We start from the raw sequence: 19,907 nt of genomic DNA on the forward strand, positions 1-19,907 counted from the left end.
CTGGGCGTGAGTCTGCTCTTGGGCGCAAGAGACCCCGGCCCCAAATTTCATCCAAGCCCTGGCCAAGCCTGTCTTTGCAGCGGACCATGGAGGGTTTTCTCTTCCTCTTCCTCTTCCTCTTCCTCTCCAACATCCCGGAAGGGAGGGCTGCCTTAGGGTCTGCATTTGGTTCCTCGCTCCAGGTGAACGGTTCTCACTTACGGCGGGAGAGAGCGAGGAGGAGACCTTGGAAAGGTGAAGTCAGGCAGAGTCCTATTTTTCATTTGAGGGCTAACTCTGCCAGTTCTTGGGGGGCTTGGCTTGCTTTCCTTTGCTTTGCTTTGGTTGCAAAAAACGTGCGAAACGATGATCGCTACGGCTCCAAAGAAACGGTTTGTTGACTTTGGCGAGTCCAAGTGTCGCGTCGGCTGCGAGAGGCCCCAGGCTCAGCTCCCGGACCAGCCCTCGCCAAAGGGTCTGTTTGCCACTGTCCCTTTCTTTTTTTCCCCAACTTTGGCCTGGGTTTTTCTCCCCAGTCCTGTGGCGTCAGAGTGGCATTAGGGTGTAAATTTGGTTTGCTGCTCCACGGGTGTGACAGAGCCAGCGTGGAGATGACCTTGGAAAGCTGAAGAGAGGCGCGATCCTTTTCAACTTGATGCCTACAGCGGCCTGTTGTTTCTCCCAAGCTTCCGGGGCGTGCCCTGCCCCTCCTTGGCCGGAGGGGCTTCTTGGCCTAGAGGTAGGATTCTCGCTTAGGGTGCCAGAAATCCCACACAAGCCCTCGCCATGGTTTCTTTGCTGCTCCACGGGGGGCTGGGGTGGGGGCTCATCTTTCCCTGCGGGTGCTTTTCCTGCTCTTCTTCCCATTTGCTTAGTGGGACGGCACGGGTCCGCGCACCGCTCCTCCTTGTGGCTCCTCTGGGGAATAGGCCGGCTCAGCCTGACGCCCCAACCGGCGCTCACACCCTGTCAGTTACTCCTCTAGAGGCCCTCTCTCGCTCGCTCTCAGGAGCTGCCGCTCACCTCTTTGGGATTCAGCCCTCCGGCTAGGGGACGCGGCGTTTCCCCCCTTCCAGCGTACAGGGCTTCCATTCTCTCTCACTACCACGGTGACCCCGCTACCGTCGTGCCCCTCAGTGCCCTGCGCCTGGTCTCGGCCATGCCCTCGGTGGCCGGTAGGGGAACCCGGACGGGCCCTCTTCTGCGGGATCCAGTCCAGGGACCCTACGCCTAGCAGTTCTGGGCTTTCTCCTCCTTGCCTGGACCTGCTCCTTCCCTGGACTGCTTCCTAAAATTCCTGGCTTCCCTCCTGGCTCTGGGTGGACCAGCTCCAAATCTTTCCAGGGAGTGAGCGCCCTGTCCCAGCAGCAGCCTCTGTCTCTTGCCAGCTTCCTGGCTTTACAGGCCCTGCCTCTTCCGGCCCAGCTGAGTCCGCTTGACCTCCATCTCTGCCCACCCTACCGTCCCCGCCTCTTCCTCCAGGTGCAGCCCGTGGCGTTGATAGGCCTAGCTGGCCACCTGAACGCCTTCCAGTCCTCTTGGGGGTGGGCGAAAGCTCATCAGCACAGGGAGCGTGTCCTTTTGTTCATTCACAGGCACCAGGGTGCCCTCAGGAGCAGGCTGTGGCTTGTTGGTCTAGGAGCATGATTCTTGCTTCGGGAGCAAGAGGTCCCGGGTTCAATTCCCGGACAAGCCCTGGCCCGAGGTCTCGTTGCTGGCGAGATTTGCCCCCTCCCCCTTATCATTTTCTCCAACAGCCTGTCGAGCCACGGCTGCCTTAGCGTCTCAACGTAGTGCCGGGTTGCCCCGGTGGCCGACAGAGCCTGGGGACTAAGGGCTGCAGAGGGCGAGCCGGAGTGGCCGCCTCCCCTGATGGTGGAAGGCGCATCTTGAGCACGTGGCGCAAGGGCCACTGGCGTGGGCTGGGCAGGGCAGGCTGGACGGCTGCCTCAGCCGCTGGCGGGAGAACCGGCTTGAGGTGGCCGCATGGGGACTCGGCGGCATCCTCCGCCCATTGGAGCCAATGGGTTGACCTGGTGGCCCAAATGCTTTCCTGACGCCATGGCCCCGCAAATGACGCCCAGCGGGGGTTCCTGCTCCCCGGCTCAAGCCACGCAGGCAGGCTTAACAGTCCAGCTGGAGCACAGGCTGGGGGGGAGGCTTTCCAGTGGGCACCCCAAGGAAGGGGAGAGGCTTAAGTGGGGGCCTACGCAGCAGGACGAGCTCCACAGCTCCCCGCAGGCCACACGCCCACTCGGCAGACCCACACGCTCCCACCTCGAAGACAAGAACCGAGCGCCCGCCTCAGACACAAGAGCGCACACAGACCTGCCGCTGCCCGCACCCTATCCGCCCAGCTCGCAGGGCTAGCCCCCCAAGTGGAGAATGGAGCACCCAGCTCAGACGCAAAGGAGGACTCTTGCAACTTTCTGACTCTTTTCTTCTACCCACTCTTTCCTGACTGGCGTGGCCTCAACGGATCCCTCCCCGGGAGCCCAAGACGCGGGCGCTGCATTCTACCTACCGCTGCCCGACGCCACACGCACAGACACCCTCGCCTGGGCTATCGTGGCACTGGAGGAGCGCCCTTTAGAAGTGGTGAACGTTTACAGGAAGGTTGGTTTGGGGCCTAACCTGCTGAGGCCAGACCCCAAGCAAGGTGGCTTGTTGGTCTAGGCGTATGATTCTCGCTTAGGGTGCGAGAGGTCCCGGGTTCAAATCCCGGACAAGCCCGCCTCATCTCCCTCAGGGGGTCTTTCCTGACCTCCTTGCCAGGCTCCCTTTTGGAAACTCCTGGGGAAACGCTGCTTTCCTTAGACTTACGAAAGGATTACTTGGGCTGGGGCGTGAGTCTGCTCTTGGGCGCAAGAGACCCCGGCCCCAAATTTCATCCAAGCCCTGGCCAAGCCTGTCTTTGCAGCGGACCATGGAGGGTTTTCTCTTCCTCTTCCTCTTCCTCTTCCTCTCCAACATCCCGGAAGGGAGGGCTGCCTTAGGGTCTGCATTTGGTTCCTCGCTCCAGGTGAACGGTTCTCACTTACGGCGGAAGAGAGCGAGGAGGAGACCTTGGAAAGGTGAAGTCAGGCAGAGTCCTATTTTTCATTTGAGGGCTAACTCTGCCAGTTCTTGGGGGGCTTGGCTTGCTTTCCTTTGCTTTGCTTTGGTTGCAAAAAACGTGCGAAACGATGATCGCTACGGCTCCAAAGAAACGGTTTGTTGACTTTGGCGAGTCCAAGTGTCGCGTCGGCTGCGAGAGGCCCCAGGCTCAGCTCCCGGACCAGCCCTCGCCAAAGGGTCTGTTTGCCACTGTCCCTTTCTTTTTTTCCCCAACTTTGGCCTGGGTTTTTCTCCCCAGTCCTGTGGCGTCAGAGTGGCATTAGGGTGTAAATTTGGTTTGCTGCTCCACGGGTGTGACAGAGCCAGCGTGGAGATGACCTTGGAAAGCTGAAGAGAGGCGCGGTCCTTTTCAACTTGATGCCTACAGCGGCCTGTTGTTTCTCCCAAGCTTCCGGGGCGTGCCCTGCCCCTCCTTGGCCGGAGGGGCTTCTTGGCCTAGAGGTAGGATTCTCGCTTAGGGTGCCAGAAATCCCACACAAGCCCTCGCCATGGTTTCTTTGCTGCTCCACGGGGGGCTGGGGTGGGGGCTCATCTTTCCCTGCGGGTGCTTTTCCTGCTCTTCTTCCCATTTGCTTAGTGGGACGGCACGGGTCCGCGCACCGCTCCTCCTTGTGGCTCCTCTGGGGAATAGGCCGGCTCAGCCTGACGCCCCAACCGGCGCTCACACCCTGTCAGTTACTCCTCTAGAGCCCCTCTCTCGCTCGCTCTCAGGAGCTGCCGCTCTCCTCTTTGGGATTCAGCCCTCCGGCTAGGGGACGCGGCGTTTCCCCCCTTCCAGCGTACAGGGCTTCCATTCTCTCTCACTACCACGGTGACCCCGCTACCGTCGTGCCCCTCAGTGCCCTGCGCCTGGTCTCGGCCATGCCCTCGGTGGCCGGTAGGGGAACCCGGACGGGCCCTCTTCTGCGGGATCCAGTCCAGGGACCCTACGCCTAGCAGTTCTGGGCTTTCTCCTCCTTGCCTGGACCTGCTCCTTCCCTGGACTGCTTCCTAAAATTCCTGGCTTCCCTCCTGGCTCTGGGTGGACCAGCTCCAAATCCTTCCAGGGAGTGAGCGCCCTGTCCCAGCAGCAGCCTCTGTCTCTTGCCAGCTTCCTGGCTTTACAGGCCCTGCCTCTTCCGGCCCAGCTGAGTCCGCTTGACCTCCATCTCTGCCCACCCTACCGTCCCCGCCTCTTCCTCCAGGTGCAGCCCGTGGCGTTGATAGGCCTAGCTGGCCACCTGAACGCCTTCCAGTCCTCTTGGGGGTGGGCGAAAGCTCATCAGCACAGGGAGCGTGTCCTTTTGTTCATTCACAGGCACCAGGGTGCCCTCAGGAGCAGGCTGTGGCTTGTTGGTCTAGGAGCATGATTCTTGCTTCGGGAGCAAGAGGTCCCGGGTTCAATTCCCGGACAAGCCCTGGCCCGAGGTCTCGTTGCTGGCGAGATTTGCCCCCTCCCCCTTATCATTTTCTCCAACAGCCTGTCGAGCCACGGCTGCCTTAGCGTCTCAACGTAGTGCCGGGTTGCCCCGGTGGCCGACAGAGCCTGGGGACTAAGGGCTGCAGAGGGCGAGCCGGAGTGGCCGCCTCCCCTGATGGTGGAAGGCGCATCTTGAGCACGTGGCGCAAGGGCCACTGGCGTGGGCTGGGCAGGGCAGGCTGGACGGCTGCCTCAGCCGCTGGCGGGAGAACCGGCTTGAGGTGGCCGCATGGGGACTCGGCGGCATCCTCCGCCCATTGGAGCCAATGGGTTGACCTGGTGGCCCAAATGCTTTCCTGACGCCATGGCCCCGCAAATGACGCCCAGCGGGGGTTCCTGCTCCCCGGCTCAAGCCACGCAGGCAGGCTTAACAGTCCAGCTGGAGCACAGGCTGGGGGGGAGGCTTTCCAGTGGGCACCCCAAGGAAGGGGAGAGGCTTAAGTGGGGGCCTACGCAGCAGGACGAGCTCCACAGCTCCCCGCAGGCCACACGCCCACTCGGCAGACCCACACGCTCCCACCTCGAAGACAAGAACCGAGCGCCCGCCTCAGACACAAGAGCGCACACAGACCTGCCGCTGCCCGCACCCTATCCGCCCAGCTCGCAGGGCTAGCCCCCCAAGTGGAGAATGGAGCACCCAGCTCAGACGCAAAGGAGGACTCTTGCAACTTTCTGACTCTTTTCTTCTACCCACTCTTCTCCTGACTGGCGTGGCCTCAACGGATCCCTCCCCGGGAGCCCAAAACGCGGGCGCTGCATTCTACCTATCGCTGCCCGACGCCACACGCACAGACACCCTTGCCTGGGCTATCGTGGCACTGGAGGAGCGCCGTTTAGAAGTGGTGAACAGTTACAGGAAGGTTGGTTTGGGGCCTAACCTGCTGAGGCCAGACCCCAAGCAAGGTGGCTTGTTGGTCTAGGCGTATGATTCTCGCTTAGGGTGCGAGAGGTCCCGGGTTCAAATCCCGGACAAGCCCGCCTCATCTCCCTCAGGGGGTCTTTCCTGACCTCCTTGCCAGGCTCCCTTTTGGAAACTCCTGGGGAAACGCTGCTTTCCTTAGACTTACGAAAGGATTACTTGGGCTGGGGCGTGAGTCTGCTCTTGGGCGCAAGAGACCCCGGCCCCAAATTTCATCCAAGCCCTGGCCAAGCCTGTCTTTGCAGCGGACCATGGAGGGTTTTCTCTTCCTCTTCCTCTTCCTCTTCCTCTCCAACATCCCGGAAGGGAGGGCTGCCTTAGGGTCTGCATTTGGTTCCTCGCTCCAGGTGAACGGTTCTCACTTACGGCGGAAGAGAGCGAGGAGGAGACCTTGGAAAGGTGAAGTCAGGCAGAGTCCTATTTTTCATTTGAGGGCTAACTCTGCCAGTTCTTGGGGGGCTTGGCTTGCTTTCCTTTGCTTTGCTTTGGTTGCAAAAAACGTGCGAAACGATGATCGCTACGGCTCCAAAGAAACGGTTTGTTGACTTTGGCGAGTCCAAGTGTCGCGTCGGCTGCGAGAGGCCCCAGGCTCAGCTCCCGGACCAGCCCTCGCCAAAGGGTCTGTTTGCCACTGTCCCTTTCTTTTTTTCCCCAACTTTGGCCTGGGTTTTTCTCCCCAGTCCTGTGGCGTCAGAGTGGCATTAGGGTGTAAATTTGGTTTGCTGCTCCACGGGTGTGACAGAGCCAGCGTGGAGATGACCTTGGAAAGCTGAAGAGAGGCGCGGTCCTTTTCAACTTGATGCCTACAGCGGCCTGTTGTTTCTCCCAAGCTTCCGGGGCGTGCCCTGCCCCTCCTTGGCCGGAGGGGCTTCTTGGCCTAGAGGTAGGATTCTCGCTTAGGGTGCCAGAAATCCCACACAAGCCCTCGCCATGGTTTCTTTGCTGCTCCACGGGGGGCTGGGGTGGGGGCTCATCTTTCCCTGCGGGTGCTTTTCCTGCTCTTCTTCCCATTTGCTTAGTGGGACGGCACGGGTCCGCGCACCGCTCCTCCTTGTGGCTCCTCTGGGGAATAGGCCGGCTCAGCCTGACGCCCCAACCGGCGCTCACACCCTGTCAGTTACTCCTCTAGAGCCCCTCTCTCGCTCGCTCTCAGGAGCTGCCGCTCTCCTCTTTGGGATTCAGCCCTCCGGCTAGGGGACGCGGCGTTTCCCCCCTTCCAGCGTACAGGGCTTCCATTCTCTCTCACTACCACGGTGACCCCGCTACCGTCGTGCCCCTCAGTGCCCTGCGCCTGGTCTCGGCCATGCCCTCGGTGGCCGGTAGGGGAACCCGGACGGGCCCTCTTCTGCGGGATCCAGTCCAGGGACCCTACGCCTAGCAGTTCTGGGCTTTCTCCTCCTTGCCTGGACCTGCTCCTTCCCTGGACTGCTTCCTAAAATTCCTGGCTTCCCTCCTGGCTCTGGGTGGACCAGCTCCAAATCCTTCCAGGGAGTGAGCGCCCTGTCCCAGCAGCAGCCTCTGTCTCTTGCCAGCTTCCTGGCTTTACAGGCCCTGCCTCTTCCGGCCCAGCTGAGTCCGCTTGACCTCCATCTCTGCCCACCCTACCGTCCCCGCCTCTTCCTCCAGGTGCAGCCCGTGGCGTTGATAGGCCTAGCTGGCCACCTGAACGCCTTCCAGTCCTCTTGGGGGTGGGCGAAAGCTCATCAGCACAGGGAGCGTGTCCTTTTGTTCATTCACAGGCACCAGGGTGCCCTCAGGAGCAGGCTGTGGCTTGTTGGTCTAGGAGCATGATTCTTGCTTCGGGAGCAAGAGGTCCCGGGTTCAATTCCCGGACAAGCCCTGGCCCGAGGTCTCGTTGCTGGCGAGATTTGCCCCCTCCCCCTTATCATTTTCTCCAACAGCCTGTCGAGCCACGGCTGCCTTAGCGTCTCAACGTAGTGCCGGGTTGCCCCGGTGGCCGACAGAGCCTGGGGACTAAGGGCTGCAGAGGGCGAGCCGGAGTGGCCGCCTCCCCTGATGGTGGAAGGCGCATCTTGAGCACGTGGCGCAAGGGCCACTGGCGTGGGCTGGGCAGGGCAGGCTGGACGGCTGCCTCAGCCGCTGGCGGGAGAACCGGCTTGAGGTGGCCTGCATGGGGACTCGGCGGCATCCTCCGCCCATTGGAGCCAATGGGTTGACCTGGTGGCCCAAATGCTTTCCTGACGCCATGGCCCCGCAAATGACGCCCAGCGGGGGTTCCTGCTCCCCGGCTCAAGCCACGCAGGGAGGCTTAACAGTCCAGCTGGAGCACAGGCTGGGGGGGAGGCTTTCCAGTGGGCACCCCAAGGAAGGGGAGAGGCTTAAGTGGGGGCCTACGCAGCAGGACGAGCTCCACAGCTCCCCGCAGGCCACACGCCCACTCGGCAGACCCACACGCTCCCACCTCGAAGACAAGAACCGAGCGCCCGCCTCAGACACAAGAGCGCACACAGACCTGCCGCTGCCCGCACCCTATCCGCCCAGCTCGCAGGGCTAGCCCCCCAAGTGGAGAATGGAGCACCCAGCTCAGACGCAAAGGAGGACTCTTGCAACTTTCTGACTCTTTTCTTCTACCCACTCTTTTCCTGACTGGCGTGGCCTCAACGGATCCCTCCCCGGGAGCCCAAGACGCGGGCGCTGCATTCTACCTACCGCTGCCCGACGCCACACGCACAGACACCCTCGCCTGGGCTATCGTGGCACTGGAGGAGCGCCCTTTAGAAGTGGTGAACGTTTACAGGAAGGTTGGTTTGGGGCCTAACCTGCTGAGGCCAGACCCCAAGCAAGGTGGCTTGTTGGTCTAGGCGTATGATTCTCGCTTAGGGTGCGAGAGGTCCCGGGTTCAAATCCCGGACAAGCCCGCCTCATCTCCCTCAGGGGGTCTTTCCTGACCTCCTTGCCAGGCTCCCTTTTGGAAACTCCTGGGGAAACGCTGCTTTCCTTAGACTTACGAAAGGATTACTTGGGCTGGGGCGTGAGTCTGCTCTTGGGCGCAAGAGACCCCGGCCCCAAATTTCATCCAAGCCCTGGCCAAGCCTGTCTTTGCAGCGGACCATGGAGGGTTTTCTCTTCCTCTTCCTCTTCCTCTTCCTCTCCAACATCCCGGAAGGGAGGGCTGCCTTAGGGTCTGCATTTGGTTCCTCGCTCCAGGTGAACGGTTCTCACTTACGGCGGAAGAGAGCGAGGAGGAGACCTTGGAAAGGTGAAGTCAGGCAGAGTCCTATTTTTCATTTGAGGGCTAACTCTGCCAGTTCTTGGGGGGCTTGGCTTGCTTTCCTTTGCTTTGCTTTGGTTGCAAAAAACGTGCGAAACGATGATCGCTACGGCTCCAAAGAAACGGTTTGTTGACTTTGGCGAGTCCAAGTGTCGCGTCGGCTGCGAGAGGCCCCAGGCTCAGCTCCCGGACCAGCCCTCGCCAAAGGGTCTGTTTGCCACTGTCCCTTTCTTTTTTTCCCCAACTTTGGCCTGGGTTTTTCTCCCCAGTCCTGTGGCGTCAGAGTGGCATTAGGGTGTAAATTTGGTTTGCTGCTCCACGGGTGTGACAGAGCCAGCGTGGAGATGACCTTGGAAAGCTGAAGAGAGGCGCGGTCCTTTTCAACTTGATGCCTACAGCGGCCTGTTGTTTCTCCCAAGCTTCCGGGGCGTGCCCTGCCCCTCCTTGGCCGGAGGGGCTTCTTGGCCTAGAGGTAGGATTCTCGCTTAGGGTGCCAGAAATCCCACACAAGCCCTCGCCATGGTTTCTTTGCTGCTCCACGGGGGGCTGGGGTGGGGGCTCATCTTTCCCTGCGGGTGCTTTTCCTGCTCTTCTTCCCATTTGCTTAGTGGGACGGCACGGGTCCGCGCACCGCTCCTCCTTGTGGCTCCTCTGGGGAATAGGCCGGCTCAGCCTGACGCCCCAACCGGCGCTCACACCCTGTCAGTTACTCCTCTAGAGCCCCTCTCTCGCTCGCTCTCAGGAGCTGCCGCTCTCCTCTTTGGGATTCAGCCCTCCGGCTAGGGGACGCGGCGTTTCCCCCCTTCCAGCGTACAGGGCTTCCATTCTCTCTCACTACCACGGTGACCCCGCTACCGTCGTGCCCCTCAGTGCCCTGCGCCTGGTCTCGGCCATGCCCTCGGTGGCCGGTAGGGGAACCCGGACGGGCCCTCTTCTGCGGGATCCAGTCCAGGGACCCTACGCCTAGCAGTTCTGGGCTTTCTCCTCCTTGCCTGGACCTGCTCCTTCCCTGGACTGCTTCCTAAAATTCCTGGCTTCCCTCCTGGCTCTGGGTGGACCAGCTCCAAATCCTTCCAGGGAGTGAGCGCCCTGTCCCAGCAGCAGCCTCTGTCTCTTGCCAGCTTCCTGGCTTTACAGGCCCTGCCTCTTCCGGCCCAGCTGAGTCCGCTTGACCTCCATCTCTGCCCACCCTACCGTCCCCGCCTCTTCCTCCAGGTGCAGCCCGTGGCGTTGATAGGCCTAGCTGGCCACCTGAACGCCTTCCAGTCCTCTTGGGGGTGGGCGAAAGCTCATCAGCACAGGGAGCGTGTCCTTTTGTTCATTCACAGGCACCAGGGTGCCCTCAGGAGCAGGCTGTGGCTTGTTGGTCTAGGAGCATGATTCTTGCTTCGGGAGCAAGAGGTCCCGGGTTCAATTCCCGGACAAGCCCTGGCCCGAGGTCTCGTTGCCGGTGAGATTTGCCCCCTCCCCCTTATCATTTTCTCCAACAGCCTGTCGAGCCACGGCTGCCTTAGCGTCTCAACGTAGTGCCGGGTTGCCCCGATGGCCGACAGAGCCTGGGGACTAAGGGCTGCAGAGGGCGAGCCGGAGTGGCCGCCTCCCCTGATGGTGGAAGGCGCATCTTGAGCACGTGGCGCAAGGGCCACTGGCGTGGGCTGGGCAGGGCAGGCTGGACGGCTGCCTCAGCCGCTGGCGGGAGAACCGGCTTGAGGTGGCCGCATGGGGACTCGGCGGCATCCTCCGCCCATTGGAGCCAATGGGTTGACCTGGTGGCCCAAATGCTTTCCTGACGCCATGGCCCCGCAAATGACGCCCAGCGGGGGTTCCTGCTCCCCGGCTCAAGCCACGCAGGGAGGCTTAACAGTCCAGCTGGAGCACAGGCTGGGGGGGAGGCTTTCCAGTGGGCACCCCAAGGAAGGGGAGAGGCTTAAGTGGGGGCCTACGCAGCAGGACGAGCTCCACAGCTCCCCGCAGGCCACACGCCCACTCGGCAGACCCACACGCTCCCACCTCGAAGACAAGAACCGAGCGCCCGCCTCAGACACAAGAGCGCACACAGACCTGCCGCTGCCCGCACCCTATCCGCCCAGCTCGCAGGGCTAGCCCCCCAAGTGGAGAATGGAGCACCCAGTTCAGACGCAAAGGAGGACTCTTGCAACTTTCTGACTCTTTTCTTCTACCCACTCTTCTCCTGACTGGCGTGGCCTCAACGGATCCCTCCCCGGGAGCCCAAGACGCGGGCGCTGCATTCTACCTACCGCTGCCCGACGCCACACGCACAGACACCCTCGCCTGGGCTATCGTGGCACTGGAGGAGCGCCCTTTAGAAGTGGTGAACGTTTACAGGAAGGTTGGTTTGGGGCCTAACCTGCTGAGGCCAGACCCCAAGCAAGGTGGCTTGTTGGTCTAGGCGTATGATTCTCGCTTAGGGTGCGAGAGGTCCCGGGTTCAAATCCCGGACAAGCCCGCCTCATCTCCCTCAGGGGGTCTTTCCTGACCTCCTTGCCAGGCTCCCTTTTGGAAACTCCTGGGGAAACGCTGCTTTCCTTAGACTTACGAAAGGATTACTTGGGCTGGGGCGTGAGTCTGCTCTTGGGCGCAAGAGACCCCGGCCCCAAATTTCATCCAAGCCCTGGCCAAGCCTGTCTTTGCAGCGGACCATGGAGGGTTTTCTCTTCCTCTTCCTCTTCCTCTTCCTCTCCAACATCCCGGAAGGGAGGGCTGCCTTAGGGTCTGCATTTGGTTCCTCGCTCCAGGTGAACGGTTCTCACTTACGGCGGAAGAGAGCGAGGAGGAGACCTTGGAAAGGTGAAGTCAGGCAGAGTCCTATTTTTCATTTGAGGGCTAACTCTGCCAGTTCTTGGGGGGCTTGGCTTGCTTTCCTTTGCTTTGCTTTGGTTGCAAAAAACGTGCGAAACGATGATCGCTACGGCTCCAAAGAAACGGTTTGTTGACTTTGGCGAGTCCAAGTGTCGCGTCGGCTGCGAGAGGCCCCAGGCTCAGCTCCCGGACCAGCCCTCGCCAAAGGGTCTGTTTGCCACTGTCCCTTTCTTTTTTTCCCCAACTTTGGCCTGGGTTTTTCTCCCCAGTCCTGTGGCGTCAGAGTGGCATTAGGGTGTAAATTTGGTTTGCTGCTCCACGGGTGTGACAGAGCCAGCGTGGAGATGACCTTGGAAAGCTGAAGAGAGGCGCGGTCCTTTTCAACTTGATGCCTACAGCGGCCTGTTGTTTCTCCCAAGCTTCCGGGGCGTGCCCTGCCCCTCCTTGGCCGGAGGGGCTTCTTGGCCTAGAGGTAGGATTCTCGCTTAGGGTGCCAGAAATCCCACACAAGCCCTCGCCATGGTTTCTTTGCTGCTCCACGGGGGGCTGGGGTGGGGGCTCATCTTTCCCTGCGGGTGCTTTTCCTGCTCTTCTTCCCATTTGCTTAGTGGGACGGCACGGGTCCGCGCACCGCTCCTCCTTGTGGCTCCTCTGGGGAATAGGCCGGCTCAGCCTGACGCCCCAACCGGCGCTCACACCCTGTCAGTTACTCCTCTAGAGGCCCTCTCTCGCTCGCTCTCAGGAGCTGCCGCTCACCTCTTTGGGATTCAGCCCTCCGGCTAGGGGACGCGGCGTTTCCCCCCTTCCAGCGTACAGGGCTTCCATTCTCTCTCACTACCACGGTGACCCCGCTACCGTCGTGCCCCTCAGTGCCCTGCGCCTGGTCTCGGCCATGCCCTCGGTGGCCGGTAGGGGAACCCGGACGGGCCCTCTTCTGCGGGATCCAGTCCAGGGACCCTACGCCTAGCAGTTCTGGGCTTTCTCCTCCTTGCCTGGACCTGCTCCTTCCCTGGACTGCTTCCTAAAATTCCTGGCTTCCCTCCTGGCTCTGGGTGGACCAGCTCCAAATCCTTCCAGGGAGTGAGCGCCCTGTCCCAGCAGCAGCCTCTGTCTCTTGCCAGCTTCCTGGCTTTACAGGCCCTGCCTCTTCCGGCCCAGCTGAGTCCGCTTGACCTCCATCTCTGCCCACCCTACCGTCCCCGCCTCTTCCTCCAGGTGCAGCCCGTGGCGTTGATAGGCCTAGCTGGCCACCTGAACGCCTTCCAGTCCTCTTGGGGGTGGGCGAAAGCTCATCAGCACAGGGAGCGTGTCCTTTTGTTCATTCACAGGCACCAGGGTGCCCTCAGGAGCAGGCTGTGGCTTGTTGGTCTAGGAGCATGATTCTTGCTTCGGGAGCAAGAGGTCCCGGGTTCAATTCCCGGACAAGCCCTGGCCCGAGGTCTCGTTGCTGGCGAGATTTGCCCCCTCCCCCTTATCATTTTCTCCAACAGCCTGTCGAGCCACGGCTGCCTTAGCGTCTCAACGTAGTGCCGGGTTGCCCCGGTGGCCGACAGAGCCTGGGGACTAAGGGCTGCAGAGGGCGAGCCGGAGTGGCCGCCTCCCCTGATGGTGGAAGGCGCATCTTGAGCACGTGGCGCAAGGGCCACTGGCGTGGGCTGGGCAGGGCAGGCTGGACGGCTGCCTCAGCCGCTGGCGGGAGAACCGGCTTGAGGTGGCCGCATGGGGACTCGGCGGCATCCTCCGCCCATTGGAGCCAATGGGTTGACCTGGTGGCCCAAATGCTTTCCTGACGCCATGGCCCCGCAAATGACGCCCAGCGGGGGTTCCTGCTCCCCGGCTCAAGCCACGCAGGCAGGCTTAACAGTCCAGCTGGAGCACAGGCTGGGGGGGAGGCTTTCCAGTGGGCACCCCAAGGAAGGGGAGAGGCTTAAGTGGGGGCCTACGCAGCAGGACGAGCTCCACAGCTCCCCGCAGGCCACACGCCCACTCGGCAGACCCACACGCTCCCACCTCGAAGACAAGAACCGAGCGCCCGCCTCAGACACAAGAGCGCACACAGACCTGCCGCTGCCCGCACCCTATCCGCCCAGCTCGCAGGGCTAGCCCCCCAAGTGGAGAATGGAGCACCCAGCTCAGACGCAAAGGAGGACTCTTGCAACTTTCTGACTCTTTTCTTCTACCCACTCTTTTCCTGACTGGCGTGGCCTCAACGGATCCCTCCCCGGGAGCCCAAGACGCGGGCGCTGCATTCTACCTACCGCTGCCCGACGCCACACGCACAGACACCCTCGCCTGGGCTATCGTGGCACTGGAGGAGCGCCCTTTAGAAGTGGTGAACGTTTACAGGAAGGTTGGTTTGGGGCCTAACCTGCTGAGGCCAGACCCCAACCAAGGTGGCTTGTTGGTCTTGGGGTATGATTCTCATTTTGGGTGCGAGAGGTCCCGGGGTTCAAATCCCGGACAAGCCCGCCCTCCATCTCTCAGTGATTGTTTCATGACTTACTTTTGTCTTGCCAGGCTCCCTTTTGGAAACTCCTGGGGAAACGCTGCTTTCCTTAGACTTACGAAAGGATTACTTGGGCTGGGGCGTGAGTCTGCTCTTGGGCGCAAGAGACCCCGGCCCCAAATTTCATCCAAGCCCTGGCCAAGCCTGTCTTTGCAGCGGACCATGGAGGGTTTTCTCTTCCTCTTCCTCTTCCTCTTCCTCTCCAACATCCCGGAAGGGAGGGCTGCCTTAGGGTCTGCATTTGGTTCCTCGCTCCAGGTGAACGGTTCTCACTTACGGCGGAAGAGAGCGAGGAGGAGACCTTGGAAAGGTGAAGTCAGGCAGAGTCCTATTTTTCATTTGAGGGCTAACTCTGCCAGTTCTTGGGGGGCTTGGCTTGCTTTCCTTTGCTTTGCTTTGGTTGCAAAAAACGTGCGAAACGATGATCGCTACGGCTCCAAAGAAACGGTTTGTTGACTTTGGCGAGTCCAAGTGTCGCGTCGGCTGCGAGAGGCCCCAGGCTCAGCTCCCGGACCAGCCCTCGCCAAAGGGTCTGTTTGCCACTGTCCCTTTCTTTTTTTCCCCAACTTTGGCCTGGGTTTTTCTCCCCAGTCCTGTGGCGTCAGAGTGGCATTAGGGTGTAAATTTGGTTTGCTGTTCCACGGGTGTGACAGAGCCAGCGTGGAGATGACCTTGGAAAGCTGAAGAGAGGCGCGGTCCTTTTCAACTTGATGCCTACAGCGGTCTGTTGTTTCTCCCAAACTTCTTTAGACTTACAAAAGGATTACTTGGGCTGGGGCGTGAGTCTGCTCTTGGGCGCAAGAGACCCCGGCCCCAAATTTCATCCAAGAGCTGGCCAAGCCTGTCTTTTCAGTGGACCATGGACGGTTTTCTCTTCCTCTTCCTCTTCCTCTCCAACATCCCGGAGAGGGAGGGCTGCGTTAGGGTCTGCATTTGGCTCCTCGTTCTAGGTGAACGGTTCTCACTTACGGTGGGGGAGAGCGAGGAGGAGACGTTGAAATGGTGAAGTCAGGCAGAGTCCTTTTTTTCTCACTACCCGGAGGAGCGCTGGCCTGACCTGCCTCGTGCCCGGTACCTGGTGGAACACTGGCCTGAGCTTCCCCGTGCCCGGTATCCCGAAGATTTGCCTGAGCTTCCCCGTGCCTGGTACCCAGAGAAGCTGCCTGAGCTTCCCTATGCCCGGTATCCAGAGGAGCTGACTATGCCTCCCTACACCTCGTATCCTGAGGAGCCCATGGTCTGGGACCCGCTGGACGACGCCTGCGAAGGACAGGTACCTAGAGAGGGAAGATTGGAAGTGGCCCGGGGGAAGCCGACCCCGGTCTGGCTCCAAGGGACCCTGAACCAATGTCAGTGTGTTGCGGCCAGGATTCCCCACTGACCGCAGCGAATCGTTGCCGCTGCTAGGGCCCCGGGCTGGGACACAGTGTAGTGAGAGGGTCTGCGTCTCCCCTACCACCGTTCCAAGGGTAGCAGACTCCCCCTCCCCCTGGCCTGAGGAGGCCCCTTGTGCTGTTTAACTCACTGTTCAGCCCCTGCTTGAGGGTCTGACCCTTACCTGGGTTTGTTGCCCTGCCCTGAGCCAGGGCTTGGGCTTTACAGGCTGCTACTGTTCCATTGTTGCTCAGCCCCTGCTGAAAGGCCTCAGCTTGAACTGTGTGCTGCCCCGCCCTGCCCAAAGGCCTGGGCTTATATACTGTTAACTTGTTGCTCAGCCCCTGCTGAAAGGCCTGAGCCTAACCGCTTGTTGCCCTACTCTACCTCAGGGCCTGGGCTATAGACTTTGTATTCGCTCAGCCCTGCTGAAAGGCCTGAGCTGGGGAGCTGCTTCCTGCCCTTCCCCACCCAAGGGCCGGGCTTATATACTGTGTTGCTCAGCCCTGCTGAAAGATCTGAGCCTGAACTGCTTATAGACTCTGTACTTGCTCAGCCCTGGCGGAAGGGCCCTGAGCCTGAGCTGCTTGTTGCCCCGCCCCTGCTCCAGGGCCTGGCTTATAGACTCTGTGTCAGCTTAGCCCCTGCTGAAGGGCTAGGACTCTGAATTGCTTAGAGATGTTTCATTTGCTCAACCCCTGCTGACTGGTCTGGGCCCTGCACGGACTGCTGCCTGTAGGGAGGCACCCTGGCTCCCTGCCGCGCCTGAGAGGGACGAGCCCCAGCACTGAACCCTTACAGTACCGTTTCTCCTTTTGACTCTCATGCCCCACAGAAGTGCAAGCTGTCTGCCAGAAGCCTGTGGTATGACCTTACACATCAGATGGTGGCCAGAGAGTCTAGGGCGATGTGAAATAGCTCAGAGTGAGAGGGCCGGAGCACATATGAGGCTTTTCTCCTGAAGTGGAGACATTTCTTCTTGCTGCTGGCCAGGATGGCTGAGTAGTTAAGGTCTTGATCTCCACAGCCTAGAGGTCCTGCCATCTAACCATTTGAACCCTGCTTCTGGCAGGCCTTTGCTGCTTCCTGCTGATCAGCTGGTAGAAACCTTCAAGCAGCTGCTGCTGCCTTTAATTATTTTGAGGCATACCACCATATTGTCTCCAGATGAACTCTCTCTTATTGTCTCACTTTAAGCTTTTCACCACCCTTACCATTCATAGTCTGTACAATAGTTAATGATGTGAGAGTCTACCCTCACACTAGTTCTGCCCCCATATCCACCAGTTCTGACTCCCCAACTCCCCCACCTCACACTGAGCTCACACTCCAGCAATTCACCCCTCTCCACCTCTGCTTCTCCTGGTTTTCTTCCCCTCTCTCACCCCTGGGGGGACTCCAGTGGGGTCCTCAATAACCTTCCAGGCTTGGAGCAGAGTGCTACTGGCTCTTCCTCTGCCTCCAACCGGCAGCTGCAGGAAGGAGCTGGAGGGGCAGAGGAGCTGGCCCATTGCCCCCAGGTAACAAGCAGGGAGGAGAGGGAGATTGAGTTGCTCTGCTCCTGGACTGAAGCAGATGGCCAATCGGAAGGTGGGTTTATCCACCTTCTTCCCCCTTTCCCCACTCTTCAGGACTCAACTTAACCTTGCTTTAGGGAATGGAATGTGACGCATGTATAATATTTGAAAGGGGCCTCATTCCAGAGATCAAAAGTACAAGACTGTGATATGGCTCTGACACTAATTACAATACAAGGGAACATTTTTTTGTTCTTACATTTAGTTTTCCAAATATTTCTTCAGTGTACCTGTTCGTGCCTGACTGGCACACCAATGTACTGCAGCACATCACCTGTCAGCCACTGATCTAGGCCAAACAAACCTCTGACTCTTTTGAGGTAGATGATTACTGTTGGCTCCAAACAGGTCTTTAAATGATCATATCTACATTCAAAAAGCAAATAAACCAAAATATTCAGGTCAGACCCTCAGTTGGTATCAATTAGAATAACTCCAGTGAAGTCACTGGTTCTATGCCAATTTATACCCACTGAGGAGCTGATCCCTTAGTTTAGTGCACGTGTTGTCCAAGGTTCTCTCATTCATAACAGTCTGCTACTACTCAACAAAGATCTGCTCTACTCCTTTGGTAGGTCAAGATGGGACTTTTTCTGGGCATTGGATTATGGCCTCCAAAGTTCATTGTGGTTAATGGCTTAGCTGGAGCTACTCCACTAGCCAGGATCCCTGGCACTCATGTTACTCTGCCCTAACATGCCTTGTCCAAGCCCCTAACACATTCTGCAAAATCATCTACATTGTAGGGAGAAGGAAGACAATAGCAGCAACCCTATATTAGCTGAAGATTCCCATATGCAAAATTAATGCTCAGGTACCGCTGTTAATCATCTTTAGCCCCCTTTGCTGGAGTGGTGCAAAGAGGATTTAGAAAGAACAGAGGACTTGGTTTTTGTTCCTGTGTGTTTCATTCAGGAGAATTTTATTTTACTTTTAAGTAGGGCTGGCCAGAAAACAACATTTCTGTTTCACCAAAAAACTGAGGTCTCAACATTTGTTTTTATTCCATTGTAGAATAAAATGAGAATTGGGGAGGGGGTAGAGAACAGAGAAAAGTAAGGCAGAACACTGTCAAAGAGTAGTTAACACCTTGGTGGTTACAATCCTCCCAGAACTATAGGACAATCCGGTTCAAACCCTTGCTGTGTCAGATTCCTTGACCCTAATTCCACCCATTCCTGAGAAATCTTCCTCAAACCCTTTTTGTCAAAACTGAGACATTTGCATAAAAAGTTTCAGTTTTGACAAATTTGCATTTTCTGATGAAAAAATATCAGAAAAATTCCTGGCTGGTTCTAATTTAAGAATTTTAAAGTCTTGAATTAAATTGTTTCCTTAAAAATAAAAAAATAAAATAATAAATAAAATAAATAAATAAATAAAACCTCTAATCTCTTTACTGTTTCTTAACAGAGTATGTGAAAGTGTCCCACCTCAATAAATTATTCTGTCTTTCTTCATTTTTTAACTGTTGATTTTGAGTGTTTTGTTTCTGGGATTCTGCCATGATTTCAAAGTGAATTATCAGGACCATCCTTCCTAAGCAAGACATAATAAAACTCCATTATTTAGACCTACAAAAGGAGATTAAGAAGCTTGCATTAAGATGTTGTTGAAACTTGCTTGGTTTATTAGACCCGTGCTGCATTTAAGGGACTGACCAGTCATGACATATAGAAAAAATTATCTCTCTGAAACAGAATAAATGATTCTTGCCAAGATGCTTCAGTATAATCCAAATGTTTAAATCCTGCTAGGTGTCCCTGTCTGCAGGTATATGGGATCTTGGGGAGCAATTACCACACAGCTGGGGTTCCAATTAATTTCTTTATTAAAGGGAAAAAAAGGAAATGGTGGGAATTTAATAATGAAATACGATGGGATGGGGTGTATAGGGTGTTTACAATAGACAACGATGGGGGGGGTTCTTCTTATTGAACAGTGTAGGGAGTTCTAATAGTGAGCTACAGCAAGTAGGGTTCAGCACAATGGGATACAGTACAGTCAATAAGCAACTCTAGATACAGTGTGGGAATGCAAAGCGTACCCAAAAGAAATGCAAAATAAAATGGTAGCTTCTATATGAGTTAATAGCTAGATACACAATGTAACACAGTGGCATCAATGTAAATACAAAGTATATCAGAAAAGTGGAGGCAACCAATGGGGTGTTATAATTACAAGTAAAATGTGAGTTGCAGTACAACAATATAATATCAATATAAAGGCTGGGTCAAGAAACAGGAGGGGGGGGGAGTGAGTGATTAGTGGTATGCAGACGAGCGGCTGGAAGCAGCGAGAGACTCCGAAGCCCTGCAGGGTAAGGACAACGGAGCAGTGTGATGGTGATCTTCGGGAGGGGAGGGGCAGCGGAGAAGTGTAAAGAAGGGCTGGAGAGAGGTTTAAGCAACAAGCGGACACCAAAAACAAAGGTTAAAAAAAACAGCAAAGAGTTTGGGAAGTTTCACAGGGGGAGAAGCAGCAAGGGGGTTGGGAAGTTCGTAGGGTGATGCAGACATGGGGGGGGAAGCAGCAAGGGGTTTGGGAAGTTCGGAGGGAGTGCAGATGCAGGGGGAAAAGCAGCAAAGGGTTATAACAGGGAGACACGGAGGAGCACACAGAGGGGGAGATTGGAGCGGGGGAAAAACAGACACGGGAAAGTTCAGGGAGAGATCGGGACAGCAGGAAGGCGAATTTAAGCAGCAAAAACCTTATCTATCTTAACCAACGACTAGGCAAAACAACAAATATCACAATTCTAAGCAAAGCTATAACAAGCAACTATACGGAGCTACAAAACAGTAGACTATAACAAGGCAGTTGAAACTTACAAGCTCTACAATCTTAACAAACTATGACTTATTAAACTAAAAAAACCAAGACCTATGGTGCAACTTATGCTATGGGGAGGGTACAGAGGGCAG

General features: G+C 57.6%; 9 non-coding genes across 9 annotated transcripts; all 9 read left to right on the plus strand.

The window, feature by feature from the left end:
• The first annotated feature begins 1,603 nt into the window (after positions 1 to 1,603).
• On the plus strand, positions 1,604 to 1,675 carry TRNAP-CGG. Its single transcript has one exon. It is a non-coding gene; the product is annotated as a tRNA-Pro (tRNA).
• Positions 1,676 to 2,640: 965 nt separating this feature from the next.
• TRNAP-AGG lies at positions 2,641 to 2,712 on the plus strand. Its single transcript has one exon. It is a non-coding gene; the product is annotated as a tRNA-Pro (tRNA).
• Positions 2,713 to 4,422: 1,710 nt separating this feature from the next.
• Positions 4,423 to 4,494, plus strand: TRNAP-CGG. The gene has a single exon. It is a non-coding gene; the product is annotated as a tRNA-Pro (tRNA).
• Positions 4,495 to 5,460: 966 nt separating this feature from the next.
• TRNAP-AGG lies at positions 5,461 to 5,532 on the plus strand. The gene has a single exon. It is a non-coding gene; the product is annotated as a tRNA-Pro (tRNA).
• A 1,710-nt stretch (positions 5,533 to 7,242) lies between these two features.
• Positions 7,243 to 7,314, plus strand: TRNAP-CGG. Its single transcript has one exon. It is a non-coding gene; the product is annotated as a tRNA-Pro (tRNA).
• A 967-nt stretch (positions 7,315 to 8,281) lies between these two features.
• TRNAP-AGG lies at positions 8,282 to 8,353 on the plus strand. Its single transcript has one exon. It is a non-coding gene; the product is annotated as a tRNA-Pro (tRNA).
• A 1,710-nt stretch (positions 8,354 to 10,063) lies between these two features.
• TRNAP-CGG lies at positions 10,064 to 10,135 on the plus strand. Its single transcript has one exon. It is a non-coding gene; the product is annotated as a tRNA-Pro (tRNA).
• Positions 10,136 to 11,101: 966 nt separating this feature from the next.
• On the plus strand, positions 11,102 to 11,173 carry TRNAP-AGG. The gene has a single exon. It is a non-coding gene; the product is annotated as a tRNA-Pro (tRNA).
• A 1,710-nt stretch (positions 11,174 to 12,883) lies between these two features.
• On the plus strand, positions 12,884 to 12,955 carry TRNAP-CGG. Its single transcript has one exon. It is a non-coding gene; the product is annotated as a tRNA-Pro (tRNA).
• Positions 12,956 to 19,907: the final 6,952 nt, after the last annotated feature.

Source organism: Gopherus evgoodei, unplaced genomic scaffold (genome assembly GCF_007399415.2).
Source record: "Gopherus evgoodei ecotype Sinaloan lineage unplaced genomic scaffold, rGopEvg1_v1.p scaffold_264_arrow_ctg1, whole genome shotgun sequence".
Classification (NCBI taxonomy): Eukaryota; Metazoa; Chordata; order Testudines; family Testudinidae; genus Gopherus; species Gopherus evgoodei.